Genomic DNA, 14,612 nt, shown 5'->3' with positions numbered 1-14,612 from the left:
TTGCCAAGCCCTTGGCCAGAGAAAATATTTTCAGTTTTCTGAGGCACCGAGTTATGTTGCCCTCTTTTCCCTCCAGGTCTCTTGCCATTCTTCACCCTTGCCACCACTGAATAAAACTAACAGTCTTGCTGGCTACAGAAGGCAATAGAGGAGGGACTGTGAGAAGACTCTTGGAGGGACAGGTAGGAAGCAATGGCCCTGACTCATGTGAGTTTGCAACTCGGGCTGGGAGCACAGAGGGGAGAAGGCTGGTCCCGCTGGCTCAGTGTTGGAGGCGCGTGCCCTGTGGGGGTGAGGGCCCCTCAGCCTGGCTGGCTGCAAGCAGCCTGGGAGGGAGCCCAGGTGGGCCTTGGCAAGCTCTTTGTTCAAGGGCTGCCCCACCCCTCCCTTACTCAGCTGGGCTGCAGCCAGGCCCTTCCCCTCATTTGACTCCAGGACAGGCTGCAGCGTCCCATGATGCCACAGAACATTTAAAGGGTTGGTTATATAGTGATTATTATGCTGGCATTGATCCATGTGTCCATCTCACCCCTAGAACTCTGCAAGTCTGCTCTGGGTCTATGCCTGTTTTTTTTTGGGGGGGGGGTGTTTTTGTTTTTTGCCATCAAGTCACAGCTGACTCATGACTCAAGGCAAGAGATGTTCAGAAGTGGTTTGCCATTGCCTGCCTCTGCATAGTGACCCTGGACTTTGTTGTTAATCTCCCATCCAAGTACAAACTAGAGCTAACCCTACTTAGCTTCTGAGAACTGACAAGATTGGGCTACCCTACCTGTAACTGGTATAAAGTTTTGTCCATTGATCTGTTTAACTAGAGCCACTGGGACAAAATTCTGCAGACATTTGGACAAACTTAACTTTAACAATAATCAGCTTATACTGGTAGGCAGTGAAATAGTGTTTGGGGCTGGACACCAAGCATCAGTTTTAGACTATTTGAATACCGTTCTTATTTTTACTTTTACCTGCCATTACATTACAGAGTAGCCATTAGTCTAATATATAAACAGCAGGAAAGCAAGAATTTATCGCTGCCATCTGTAAGAACAATCATGTCTCTGTGACTATGCTGTCTTGTCTCCATTTCTGAGTCCAATGCAGGTTATAACTAATCAAGTTTAAGACCAGCCTTGGTATAGACTGTAATATTCTGATAATTCCCCTTGAACTTGCCACCTTGTTAATCAGTTCTCTTTCTGCATTGACACCTTCTGTTCCTTTAATTCTATAACATTTTGGTCCCTTATGCACAATGCAATGCATCTTTCCTGAGAACTGGCTAGTTTCCAGTTGTCAAGTTGCTTTCCTCTAGCTTTCTAAGATGTCCATCTGGGCAATCAGAGGTAGGGAGGCAGGCTAATTTCTTAGTAACATACTGCCAGATAGCATTTGGAAGGAATAAGATAATGGAGGAAAATACAATGCTGGCAAGAACCATAGCTGTCAAATTGCCTGTAAAAGAGCAAACAGGATTGGCATCATTTTATTCACATTTGAAGATCAGAAGGGTTTTAAACCATTAATTGATGAAAACAGATTCTGACAACAAAATAACAAAGAACTGCATCAACAGAGTCTCCTTTGTTGAAAAGTGCAATTTAAAAATAAAAAAAAACCACTGGAAGCAATACCTTTAAAATCAACCAGGAATTGAACAGAAAAATCTATGTCCCTGCTAGGGCTGGATTGACTATCGTGCTAAGTATGTTACAAGGCAAGATTCCAACCAAATTTAGGGACTATTCTCCACTACAACGGTTTGACAGTGTTGATTCTTGGATTTGCCCCTCACAAGCATAACAATTTTTTTTGCCTTGGCACATGATAAGAAAGTGATGTTCATATTCTCAGTTCTGAATTTTTTTTAAAAAAGGCAAGCTTAGCAGTTTGATGATCGCAGTAACCAAGTGCAATGTGCTTCAGTGTGTCAGATGACAGAGCAGTGCCTTATTTCTTTGTATGTACATATGTGTGTGGTTGGTTCTAATCCTGCTTCAGATAGATCTGTTCCTCATTCGTTTGCACTAAGTATTGGAACACCAGAGTCTACAGCAGCATTTGGCAGCTCATGCATGGATATTACTCGTACATACACATTACAAGAATGGGATGGGCACATCACAATTAGTGGAACATCAGAAACTGGACACAATAAATCACTGTGCCTGAGCATCTGTCCCACTTTGCACTGCAACGATGTTTTATAACTATTTTTGCACTCTTAAGGCATATAATATTATGGGACATTTTATCTATTAAGAGAATACAGAATGACCATTGTGATTGCATAGAATCATTGCATATTTCCTGGATAATCAGGACATGCTGCATGTTAAAAAAATAGCCCTGAGAATTTTGGTATAAATAAATAAATGTTCTCTACTTTGTTTCCTTCTGTCTTCATTGATTTTTGTGTAAATGTTTTCAGTTCGCCAGTGTTCGCTTTAGGTTTTATAGATATGTTCACATTGCATATAGGTTTTATTTCATACATAATTGTACACTATTTATTCATACCATTTATATAAAGTTGATTTATTGATGAACAATTAATACTGAAAAAGCATGCATTTTAAGGAAACAGAAAATAGAGTGAAAATAAAGAATCGTGGATTTATCAAAAGGGAGGAGCAAAATTGAAAGAGGGTTTTTTGTTTTGTTTTTTACTGAGCTGGAATGCACAATTCAACTTCTTCCCTAGATTCTGTTAAGGCTGTCAGATAGGAGGAACAGAATCAAAGGGATGGAATTCGTCCTGTGGAGTGCCACAGTGTTCTGTTCTCTTGTCTGTGCTCTTCACCATTTATATGAGGCTGCTGAATAAGATTGCCCAGAACATCCGGTGTCATCAATCTGTAACTCCAAAGCTTCTTAATGCAAGGCTCATAGTGGTGTATGGCGTAATCCTTGTATGATTGTGTGCATTTCCTGTGTTGAAATACCATACTTTAATTTCATTATTCCATTAAAATTAATAAAAAAAAACTAGATCAACATCCTTGTCCAAGCAGAAATGCTTCTTTTGATACAATGGATGTACAGTCCCATACTACAGATTGCAACTGCAACACTTCTAATAACATAATTACATTTACATTTAGTGGAAGTGAATTGCAGGATACTCATCTCCAATTGATCCAAGGTGTGAGCTTCACAATGAGTAGGGATTTGAAACGGGCAGCCCATTCCTGGGAGGAGGGGTGGATACGCGGCTGCTGGGGGTGGCGCAGCTGCACCGGCCCCTCAGAGACTTCCTGGCCACAAAACAAAAAATTTTAAAGGAGGGGAAATGGAAAAAGCAAAAAAATCCCCCATAGAAAAGAGGAACCCAAGCATGCCCCCCCACACACACACACACCAATGCGAGCTTTCCCTTCTGGCCTTCCCTTTGTAGCTCTCCGGCGCCGGTGTGTTTGCCCCTGTGCCAGCATAGGTGCCACTTTGTGCCATGGGGTCACACCGCCTCCTAAGGAGCTTTGCCCCCCGCTTCAGGATTGCAGCCTAGATCTCCCCAGGCTGCACCTTACCCTCTCTCTGTGTGTAAAGTGCCCTCAAGTCGCAGCCAGCTTATGGCGACCCCTTTTGGGGTTTTCATGGCAAGAGACTAACAGAGGCACCTTACCCTCTCACCTGTCCAAAATACTCATCATATAATAATAATTTCATATTGAAAATGAATGAGACAGTAGAGAAGGAGATTTTGGAGGGTAGCTTTACCTCTGGTCTGCTCAAGTCAATGGTAACATTGTCCTTGACATCAGTATGAAGTATATTGTACCCTAAGGTTCCTTAGAGGGTTTCCTTCCTTTTAATTTCCCTTCAGCCAGTAATCCCTTGAGTTAAATAGTGGTGTGGAGGCTAACAAAAGGATGAGAAAGGGAACAGTTGTATCAAGGTGAAATATGTGGCACTGATGCAGAAAGGGAAAAATTGAGCATCAAATTACTGTGGCAATGACTGAGAAATGAAATAGCTATCGAAAGAGAGTCAGCGGCACTGCAAATTGGCACATGAGTTCTCTGTACGACTTTACTGGGAGAAAGCCAAATTCAGAGTGCCCTCCATCATCCCCCTGTAGCATTTTATAGTCACTAATGACATTTTATTGCTCAAAGAGTCATTCAGCCATATATAGGTGGGAATTTTCCTTGACTTATTTTACTGTATCTCTGTTCTGATCTGGTGTGGTGCCAGTCTTTTAGCTCCTGCAAGTTCTGAAGAAGGTGTTATGAGCTGTAAAGGAAGTGGAGTGGCCAAAAGACTTTGATTTCTGATGGTTAAATAATAATAATACATAGCACTTTTCTTCTTCCAAGCTCTTGCCTTTTATAGCCTCATGTTTACCTAAGAAATCATGAACAATCAGTTTAAGGGACTGTGCAAAACATGCCAGCTGAGCAAATTTCCCCATTCTTGATGGTACAGTGGCCACAACCTTTGGACCATTATTAGAAGCAATAATAGCAAGGTTGAAAGAACAAGTGAACTCACTGCTTGACAATCTGGCATGTATTGCTTCCAGCGTATGCCTTGCTCATATTTTAACGTAGATAAGGTAGGCTGGGGTTTTATAGTACAATACTGAGCAAAGTTATTATCTTTCTGAACTTATTCACTTCAATGGCCGTAGAAGGGTATACCTCTGTTTAGGACAGCATGGTTAGATTACTGTGCAAAAAAAAAAAGTAAAACAAAATTACATCCTGCACCCAGAAAATGAAAATTTGGCAGTCTGATTATGCAATTAGACAATCTGTAGAAATGTAATTTGTTTGCTTAATTTGTTCCAGAGGCAAATCTGTTGGGTTGATTTTTTTTTCAGGATTACATTTCTTGTTACTCAGAGACTAATATGAGGAGGAAAAGGGATAGCTGGAGCCCATTAGGACAATACATATGGAGCAGCTAAAGAGATTAAAGAGCCTAAGATCCATTGGGTAAGACTGGAGGGTGTGGGGAGTTCAGAAGCCCTGCCTCCTGGTGATTAGAAGCCAGGGACCATTTTCACAATTAGACTGTGGTTAACAAAAATGAATCATGGGAGCCAATAATTACTCCCTGCGGAGTTTCTAAACACACACTGCAATCCAGATAATGCAATACATGTGTAAAAACAGACTACCATGTGTGCATCAGCAGAACTGTATGTACAAAATTGATCTTATGCTACAAAGCAAGAGGCTGAAGTCTGCTTTTATACCAAGCATAAGGTGTGGAACATCAACATGAAGAACTGTATGTATATAAGGCATCTCTCCCCATGTTGGATCTTGGCCATGAAACGTAGAAATAGACAAATCTACAGGAGATACTTCGTAGCTACTTAAGGACTTGTTTTAAAGGGGATAGACAAGTCCCCAAAAATTGGTTTGAAATAAGTTAAACTCATGCATCCATCCTGGGTGACCATGGAGAGACAGAATGGAACTGGGGATCGGGACCAGCTGGGTACTTACTTGTAAACACTTGTTAAATTGGCTAAACGTTAAGTCTGGCAAGGCTATAAACAAACCAACTCCTCTAATTTTTAAGGCGGGGGGGGGGGAGAGCTCACTACATATACAGATAGGGTTGCCATCTCTGCGTTGGGAAATACCTGGTTTCCAAGTCCCTCTTCACCACTGGCAGGAGGTTTTTGGGGTGGAGCCTGAGGAGGGTGAGTTTTGGGGTGGGGAGGGACTTCAGTACCATATAGTCCAATAGCCAAAGGGGCCATTTTCTCCAGGTGACCTGATCTTTATTGGTTGGAGATCAGTTGTAACAGCGGGATATCTCCAGCTACTACCTAGAGGTTGGCAACCCTAAATACAGAACTATAATGACTAGAAACCAGTATGGAAACAGAGTGTTCAGAGCCTCTTTATTTTGGCCTTGAAATACTGAGCGACACACAGATGAGCCAATTACTTACCATCCCACCCTGTGGCGAATGGCTTCATGGTTCATGAATAATCTGAGCCTTTTTAGCTGTCTTGAAGGGCTATATTGAATTGTTGTCAGTATTCCACATAGTGTAAGGGTCTGTAAGCTTTTGCTTTGTGTGCTCCCCCCCCCCTGGACTCATAAAAGCAGTCCAGGCCTTTTGCCTTTCTTTGGTTCAGGCGCTGTGTCCAGCAGGCCCCAGGTTGGAATGTCTCTTCCCACCATCCTCCTCCCTTGCTCTCTCCGACTCCCTCCCACCAGCTATGGCCTTGGTGTGTAGATAGTAATAACGAGCTTCCTGAGGTCTTTGATGTTCCTGTACCATGCACAATTATCTCGTAGATTCCCATAACATGCTTTTGACATCTGCTTCCCTGTAGGGGTTATAATTCTGTCTTTGTGAAATTGCTAGCACTTGCAACTTTGCCATTGTAAGGCCTATACTAACCTGAAGCTTCCAATAAAGTTCCTTGTTTCTGCATGACCGTCTGAGCAAGTGATTTTATGGAGTTTGCACAGGGAGGTTGGGAACCCTCACATTAAGTTGCAAGTCCTCTGCCTCGTTGTCCTGCTCCTGTACCGTTCTTGGACAGCTATGGCAGGCAACGGGGATGACAACGACAAGAAGGACAGCGCCGTACCCAAGCAGCCCGATCCGGCCCCTTCGGAAGGGAAGTCGACTGGGAAGACGCCCAGTGGAGCTGACTCGGGATCGGGTCTGGGTACAAAGCCCAAGTCTACCCGCTTGAATACCTGGCTGGAGTCTCCCCGGGGTTGGTCGCTCCCGCAGAGCGACGCGCGGTCACGACGGACTGCGGTTCACTGGTTGGGGTTCGAGGACGATCCCGCCCGAAAGGAAGCCCTGCTGCTTCACCAGATGGATGAGGAGCGGCAGCGCTGGCAGGAGGAGTGCCAGGAATTACTGGACCGGATGGATGCCATGAACGCGGTGATTCTGGACATGGCTCAAGCCATGGACGACCTGAAGGTTCCGACGCCACCCGTGGCTCATGCGGACGGAGGGCAGCAACCAGGCCCACCTGTGGCTCCCGCACCTCCCATCCGTCCCGCTCCACCGGCCCACCGAGACCTGAAGATCACGTATGACGGGTCGAGTGACCAGCTGACGTTTTTTATGGTACAAGTGGACATTTTTATGTGGGAACAGGCCCGGACCTTTACCTCGGAAGAATCCCGGGTCCAATACGTGGCGTCTCTTCTACAGGGTGAGGCGGCCGCCTGGATGGTACTGCAGTATGAGCTCCGCTCCCCGGTCTTGCGAAGTCTTGATGACTTCATGATCGCCCTTCGACACCGTTTCGAGGACCCGCATTTGGGTGAGCGAGCAAAAACCGCCTTGCTACAACTGCGTCAAGGGACTAAGTCGGTCACGCAGTATGCAAGCAAATTTCAGTCGCTCTCGAGTAAAATTTTGGACTGGAGTGAAGTTACCAGGGTGCAGTATTTCCGCGAAGGTTTGAACCCGGAATTGCAACACTGGGCTTTCATGCAAGGTAACCCTCCCGATGTTGAAGGGTGGGTTCGTCACGCCGCTGACATCGAGAACCGAAAGCAGCTGCTGCTCCTGTCCCGGCAATGCACCGGATGGGAGACCAAGACCCGTGGAGACAGGCCCGGCGGTCCGAAGGACTCTCGTCCCCCCTCGGGGGGAGGACCATCCGTGACCGAACGCCGCAAACGCTTTGAGAGCGGGGCCTGTCTCGTTTGCGGGGGAAGAGGACACTTTGCCTCTCAATGCCCTTCCCGACCCGGACGTCCGGGACCGTCTCGTCCGGCAACGACCGAACCTGAGAAGCCCCCTCCCGAGGGGCAACCTCGCCGCCGGAGCGGCACACCGAGCCGACGGGGCGCACCCTCGGCAATGCACGCACGCACCGAGGTCGAAGCCTCGGGCACTTCTGGCCCATCGGGGCCATGGATTACAAATGAAACCTTTGACTCATCGGAGTCACGGATTACAAATACCGTGTCTGCTTCCTCCAGCGAGGACGAGGACTGGGACATGCCGACAAAAAACGCCGTCGGTCTGCTGTAAAGGGGGCTCCTCAGCAGACCGCTCCAAACGTTGTGAAGGAGCTCCACTGATGGTAAGCGCTCAGGAAGACAATGTATATGTAAAGGTCAATCTCTCATTGCCAAAAGGGGGGCCCATGTTAGAATTTACGGCCCTAGTTGACTCGGGTTGTGCCCGCACCCTGATAAGCGAAGAGGCTGCCCGACAATTGCGAGTTAAGCGAAAGCGGCTACCTGAACCCATCCGCTTTTCCCAGATGGACGGCAGTGACTTTAAAAAGGGGCCTGTTACTCACCGCACCGCCGCGGTCGTCATGGCCGTAGGGGAGCATTGGGAACGGCTTTATTTTACTATCGCTCCCATTGCCGCGCCCGTTGTTTTAGGGATGAACTGGTTGCTGGGGCACAATCCTTCCATAGACTGGATCGAGCGGACGCTCACCTTTCCCCGCAACCTGTGTGAATTCCATGATAAAGACCGAGTGCTTAAAACTCCCGCAGCCGCCCTCGTGGGGGCCCCTTCTATTAAAGCTTCCCTGCCCCAGCTCCCCAGCGAGTATTCCCACTTTGCCGATGTGTTTGACGTGCGGGAATGCGACGAATTGCCCACCCACTGGGAGACGGACTGTGCTATTGAAATAGTGGGGGATGGCAAATTATCCAAAGGGAAGGTCTACCCCATGAGTCCTAATGAAAAGGCGGTGTTGTGAGAATATTTGGACACCAATTTGGCGCGGGGCTTTATCCGCCCGTCAAAGGCACCATACTCGGACCCCGCCTTCTTTGTCAAGAAAAAGACGGGAGACTTAAGACTGTGTATTGATTACTGTAGACTGAATGCTGTCACTCAGTCTAATGCATACCCCCTCCCTCTCATTCCAGACCTTCTCGCACAATTGAAGGAGGGCCGAATCTTCACCAAATTGGATTTGGTGGAGGCTTACCACCGTGTCCGCATACGAGAAGGGGACGAACCAAAGACTGCCTTCTCAAGTTGTTTTGGAATGTTTGAGTATTTAGTGATGCCGTTCGAACTTTCGGGGGCTCCGAGTGTATTCATGCAATTGATTAATGAAGTACTTCATGATTTATTGTTCTGCGGGGTGGTGGTTTTCTTGGACGATATCCTCATTTATACGAAAACCATGAAGGAGCACGTACAACTGGTGAGCGAGGTGCTGCAGCGGCTGCGCGAGCACAAACTGTTTGCTAAGGTTTCTAAATGTGATTTCCATCAACCCTCCATCACTTTTCTGGGGTATGTGATTTCCCACCAAGGCTTAGAGATGGATCCCGAGAAGGTTCGGGCGGTAATGGAGTGGGACCCCCCCACAACGCGCAGACATTTGCAGCAGTTTTTGGGCTTTGCTAACTTTTACTGAAACTTCATCCCTAACTTTGCCCAGGTGGCGCTCCCTCTCACTTCGCTCCTGCATACAAAAGGGAAAGGGTCGGGAGCCGCCTTGCCCTCTGCTAGGTTGCAATGGACTTCGGACTGCCAGCAGGCTTTCGATACGCTCAAGCGGCTTTTCTCGTCCTAACCCGTTCTCGCGCACCCTGATTGTGAAAAACCTTTTGTGGTCCAGGTCGATGCTTCTGACGTTGCCATGGGGGGGGGCCTCTTGCACGGGACGAGAACGGTCAGCTGGAACCTTGTGCCTATTTTTCTAAAAAGTTCTCCCAATCCGAAATCAACTGGGCCATTTGGGAGAAGGAAGCCGCAGCTGTTAAACATGCCCTCACCATTTGGAGGCATTTCCTGGAGGGGGCAGAGATCCCCTTTGAAGTTTGCAGCGATCACAAATACCTGGAGGCCTTAAAAGGGGCTAGAAAGCTCACCGCGAAACAGATTCGTTGGGCACAGTTTTTTGCCAAATTCCGCTTTGTCCTGAAACATGTGCCAGGAAAGGACAATGCGTTAGCGGATGCTCTTTCTAGGCTCCCCCAATACCGCAATGACTTTGACCGACCGGTAGATTCCTTGTTTACCCCTGAACAGAGAGGGGAAGTCTCGGGACTTGCAGTAACCACCCGGTCCCAGTCCCACCGCCAGGATTTTCCTCCCCTCAAAGGAGTCCCGGAGGCTTTTCAACAGCGGCTCCGGGACGCTTCTCTGAGGGAGGTGGATCAGCAGGTTCTTCCTGCAAATCTCGACCGACAGGGCTCCTTTTGGTTGCAGGGGGGTAGGCTTTATGTCCCCGAAGTATTCCGAAAAGAAGTGCTGGGAATGGTCCACGGGGCCAAACTTGCGGGGCATTTTGGGTTTGTAAAGACTTTGCATTTATTGCGGCGTCAATTTTGGTGGCCAGGTATGAGAGCCGATGTGGAGTTGTACATGCGAAGCTGCCCCATTTGCGCCACTGCCAAGAAACGAATGGGAAAGCCTCCTGGACTCTTAAAGCCTCTGGAGACCCCGACCATGCCCTGGGAAGTAATCGCCATGGATTTTATCACTGATTTGCCCCCAAGTCGGGGAAAAATTGTACTGTGGGTGATAACAGACTTATTCTCTAAACAGGTTCACTTTGTTCCTTGTGCGGGGCTACCATCGGCCCAAAAATTGGCTAAACTGTTTCTTAATCACGTGGTGAAGTATCATTCGATCCCGAGGAAGATCCTCTCTGACAGAGGGGCCCAATTCGTTGTCAAATTCTGGAGGGCCTTCCTAAAAGTCATGGGGGTGGAGGAACAAGGACTCTCTTCAGCCTACCACCCCCAGACCGATGGTCAGACCGAACGTGTCAATGCTGTGGTAGAATGCTATCTAAGGTGTTATGTCAATTACCACCAGGACGACTGGGTAGACCTACTGCCTTTTGCTGAATATGCCTATAATAATGCCCCCCATTCCTCCACAGGTTTCAGTCCGTTTCATGTGGTTTATGGAAAAGACTTTGGGCCCTTTGGTTCTCCTACCATCACTCCTGAACTTGAAGGGGTGCAGGAGGTCCAGGATTGGGTACAGGTGGTGCAGACCACTTGGCCCTGGCTGCAGAAAAACCTGGAAAGGGCCAAGCGCAAGTACAAGGACCAGGCCAATAAACATCGGTCTCCGGGGTGGGAACTCAAGGTGGGAGGGCAGGTTTACCTTTCCACAAAGAACCTACGTTCACTTCGGCCTTGCAAAAAGCTGAGTGACAAGTATGTAGGTCCTTTTCCCATCACCCGAGTGATCAACGACGTCACGGTGGAGTTGGAACTCCCCAAGTCTCTTCGAGGGGTACATCCGGTGTTCCACATCAGCCTACTTAAACCGTACGTCGCTGCCCCTCACTTCCACCCCCTCCCTAAGTCCGAAATTCCTACGGTTGTGGGGGGGGGAATCGCATCTTGAAGTTTCCAAAGTATTGGACTCTAAGCTGAAAAAAGGGAAATTGTTCTATCTGATCCGCTGGAAGCACCTGGGGCCCGCCCATGACGAATGGGTGGCCGCTCCCCATGTAGCGGCTCCCCGCCTGGTTCGAGAGTTTCACTCTGCCTATCCTGACCAGCCTCGTCCACCCGGACTCGGGGGAGGGGGGCCTTAAGGGGGGCAGAATGTAAGGGTCTGTAAGCTTTTGCTTTGTGTGCTCCCCCCCCCCTGGACTCATAAAAGCAGTCCAGGCCTTTTGCCTTTCTTTGGTTCAGGCGCTGCGTCCAGCAGGCCCCAGGTTGGAATGTCTCTTCCCACCATCCTCCTCCCTTGCTCTCTCCGACTCCCTCCCACCAGCTATGGCCTTGGTGTGTAGATAGTAATAACGAGCTTCCTGAGGTCTTTGATGTTCCTGTACCATGCACAATTATCTCGTAGATTCCCATAACATGCTTTTGACATCTGCTTCCCTGTAGGGGTTATAATTCTGTCTTTGTGAAATTGCTAGCACTTGCAACTTTGCCATTGTAAGGCCTATACTAACCTGAAGCTTCCAATAAAGTTCCTTGTTTCTGCATGACCGTCTGAGCAAGTGATTTTATGGAGTTTGCACAGGGAGGTTGGGAACCCTCACACATAGTCCCATAGGGAAGGGGAGAGGCAGGCAAATCCTGGGAAACAGCACCATATGCCAGACTCCTCTACTGCCCAAGACAACACAGCATCATCGGCATTTTCCTCCCAAGCACTGAGAAATCTCAATTTACGTGCCACAAGGAGCAAAGGAGAAAACGCAAACCTGAGACTGCAACGAGACTGATGGCAATTTCAATTTTGCCCCCACAAAGATTATCTTTTTTAAAAAAAATATTTCCAAACCCTGCATGGGAGAACAACAATAAAACTGATTTTCCCACTTTCCCCCCCTAAGTGTTTTCATCTGAGCATGTGAGCCTCTGGCAAACACTGGTATATCAAAGCATCACATCATTTTTCAGGTTGTTGTTGTTGCTAGTTATTTTTTAATTTTAATTATATATGTGTGTGTGTGTGTGTGTGTTTTTTGCTTCAGGAGGTTATCAGTGAAAAATGCATCATCCAAGCAGGGTTGTTGCCGCCTGTGCTAAACCATGAATGTAACTGCAACCATAGTTACCTCTTCTGTTTATTTTGTTCCATCAGTTTCATTAATTGTAAACCTGTTCACTGTTTGCCAGTCAGCTATCACTGAATGTTGTTTACTAATAGGTTTAGCTCTGAGGATTTCTGGATACACACGAAGGGTCTTTTGATAGGAAGAGGGGCAGGAAATCTTGCTAGGGAAAAAAAGCATGTAATTTTTCAATATGTGGCACATTTACTATAAATAGCAGGAATCCGTCAACTCAACTAAGCATTTCATGGGAGCCTCCATATCAAAGGAGACCATTTGGAAAACAGCCTTTGTCTTAAATGTGTCTACAGACACTGTATTTGTTGGTTTTTGAGTAAATCCAAGCCTATTTATAAGCTCATCTGTTACATGAAGGGGATATGGAAATAGCTCCCTGTTGCATGAAAATTATCTATACTCTACTAGAGACAATACACTTAGCCTACTGAAAGTAATAGAGTGAAGTCAGCTTCATAGTTTATTTTAATGGGCAAAGCCTCTGCACATCATAATATCAAATAAACTCCCTGGAAAACATCGTCCTCGTATAATTGTATTATACAAGAGGAGTGTCACTTTCTTTGGAAGAGCACCATTACACTTTTATGATATACGTTAAGGGGAAACTAGATGGTACCATTGATTCCTGCACTAGCATTTTTACATCAAAAGACCTATGTCTGCCGTCCAGGTCACTGATATCACAAATGAAGGGAATTTAATGGTCTAAGTTTGGTCTCCGGAGAACAACAGAATAGTTAGTACCATCATAAAGCCTGACAATGTAGCCCCTTTGGCAGGTTTTTGTTGATAATAGGCTTGAACTGCAATCTTTTTGCCTTGGTATAAGGGGATCTTTTACAGGAGGCTTGAGATACATTAGGAGAATGAATCAAGGAAAGGAAAAGCTGCTGAGTCCAAGGCTGCGTCTCACCTGCATCATACCTAGAGTAAGGTTAATGCAGCCGTCTCTGTGCAGAAACTGCCTCACCCTCGCATTAAAAGGAGCTTATCATTAGGGATTACCTAGCTGCTGCACCAGCTGCAAGTCTTTACTTAAAGACTTAAAGGTAAAGCTCTTTCCATTCCCTATCCAATGACATTTGCAGTTCACTATAATTTATTGAATATCTTCCGAAGAGCAAACACAGGATTTCTCTTGGTACTGTTTTAGTTGGGTTGTAAACGTTTGCCATTTACCAAGAAAGGGGGGGGGACATTTACACTTTTGCAAAACACTGGGTAATATTTCGAACCTGTCTCTCCTCCTACCACATTTCAGGGTTGTTGTTTTTTCATCAGTTCACATCAAACGTTTTTAACACAAAGCCTTATAGTCACCATCATGCACCAATTGCTCCACATCCTCTTCATTTTTCCCTTAAAGAGACCGTTGTTCTAATTTCATTAAGTGCTTAAATAGACAAAAGCATAAATCTTTAAAACTTTTTTGTGGCCAACACACTGAATTTTTCTTTCATCCATCTGTGATTTGGAGCCCCTTGTCTCAGAATCCTTGATGGAGATCCAAAGAGAATTTAGTGAGGTTATCTTCATTTATTAAGGCTGCCAATTTATTGATGAAGATTATAAAAAGGGAAACAGTAAAAGAAAGCAAATTACATGCTTGGTGATGAAACATTTTCTACGCCTTCCGGGTAACATGCATGCAAATTATATTAATAGGCTATAATTATGTAAACTTTATTATGTGTGTTAAAGATAACACTAAAATTATAAGACAAATGACACTTAATCACCAAAGAAGGGTAATGACAAAATGAACAGGCATCATAAAGATGGTTGTGCTTTCTTGCACAATGACCTGTACCCTTGAGAATATAACAACAACAACAACAACAATGTTTGCATATTATGTTTCACCTTGAAAGGGTTCTACAAATATTGTATGACTATTCTACAAACATTTGAGGCTATGCTTTAAATGCACATGATCATTCTGGGCAAATTCATGCAGTATCTGCTGCAAAGATGTTTTACCAGTTCAGTAACTATTGGGCGTTCATTCTGGTATCCCCATTCCACAATACCTTGTATAATTTTGTATTTAACATGTTACAGATGGCCTTGGAGGAATATATTGCACCTCTTTGAAACACAGTCCACAGAAATTCCATTATTAGTATCTTA

Source organism: Euleptes europaea, chromosome 5 (assembly GCF_029931775.1).
Source record: "Euleptes europaea isolate rEulEur1 chromosome 5, rEulEur1.hap1, whole genome shotgun sequence".
NCBI lineage: Eukaryota > Metazoa > Chordata > Lepidosauria > Squamata > Sphaerodactylidae > Euleptes > Euleptes europaea.
This window is presented reverse-complemented; position numbering follows the sequence as displayed.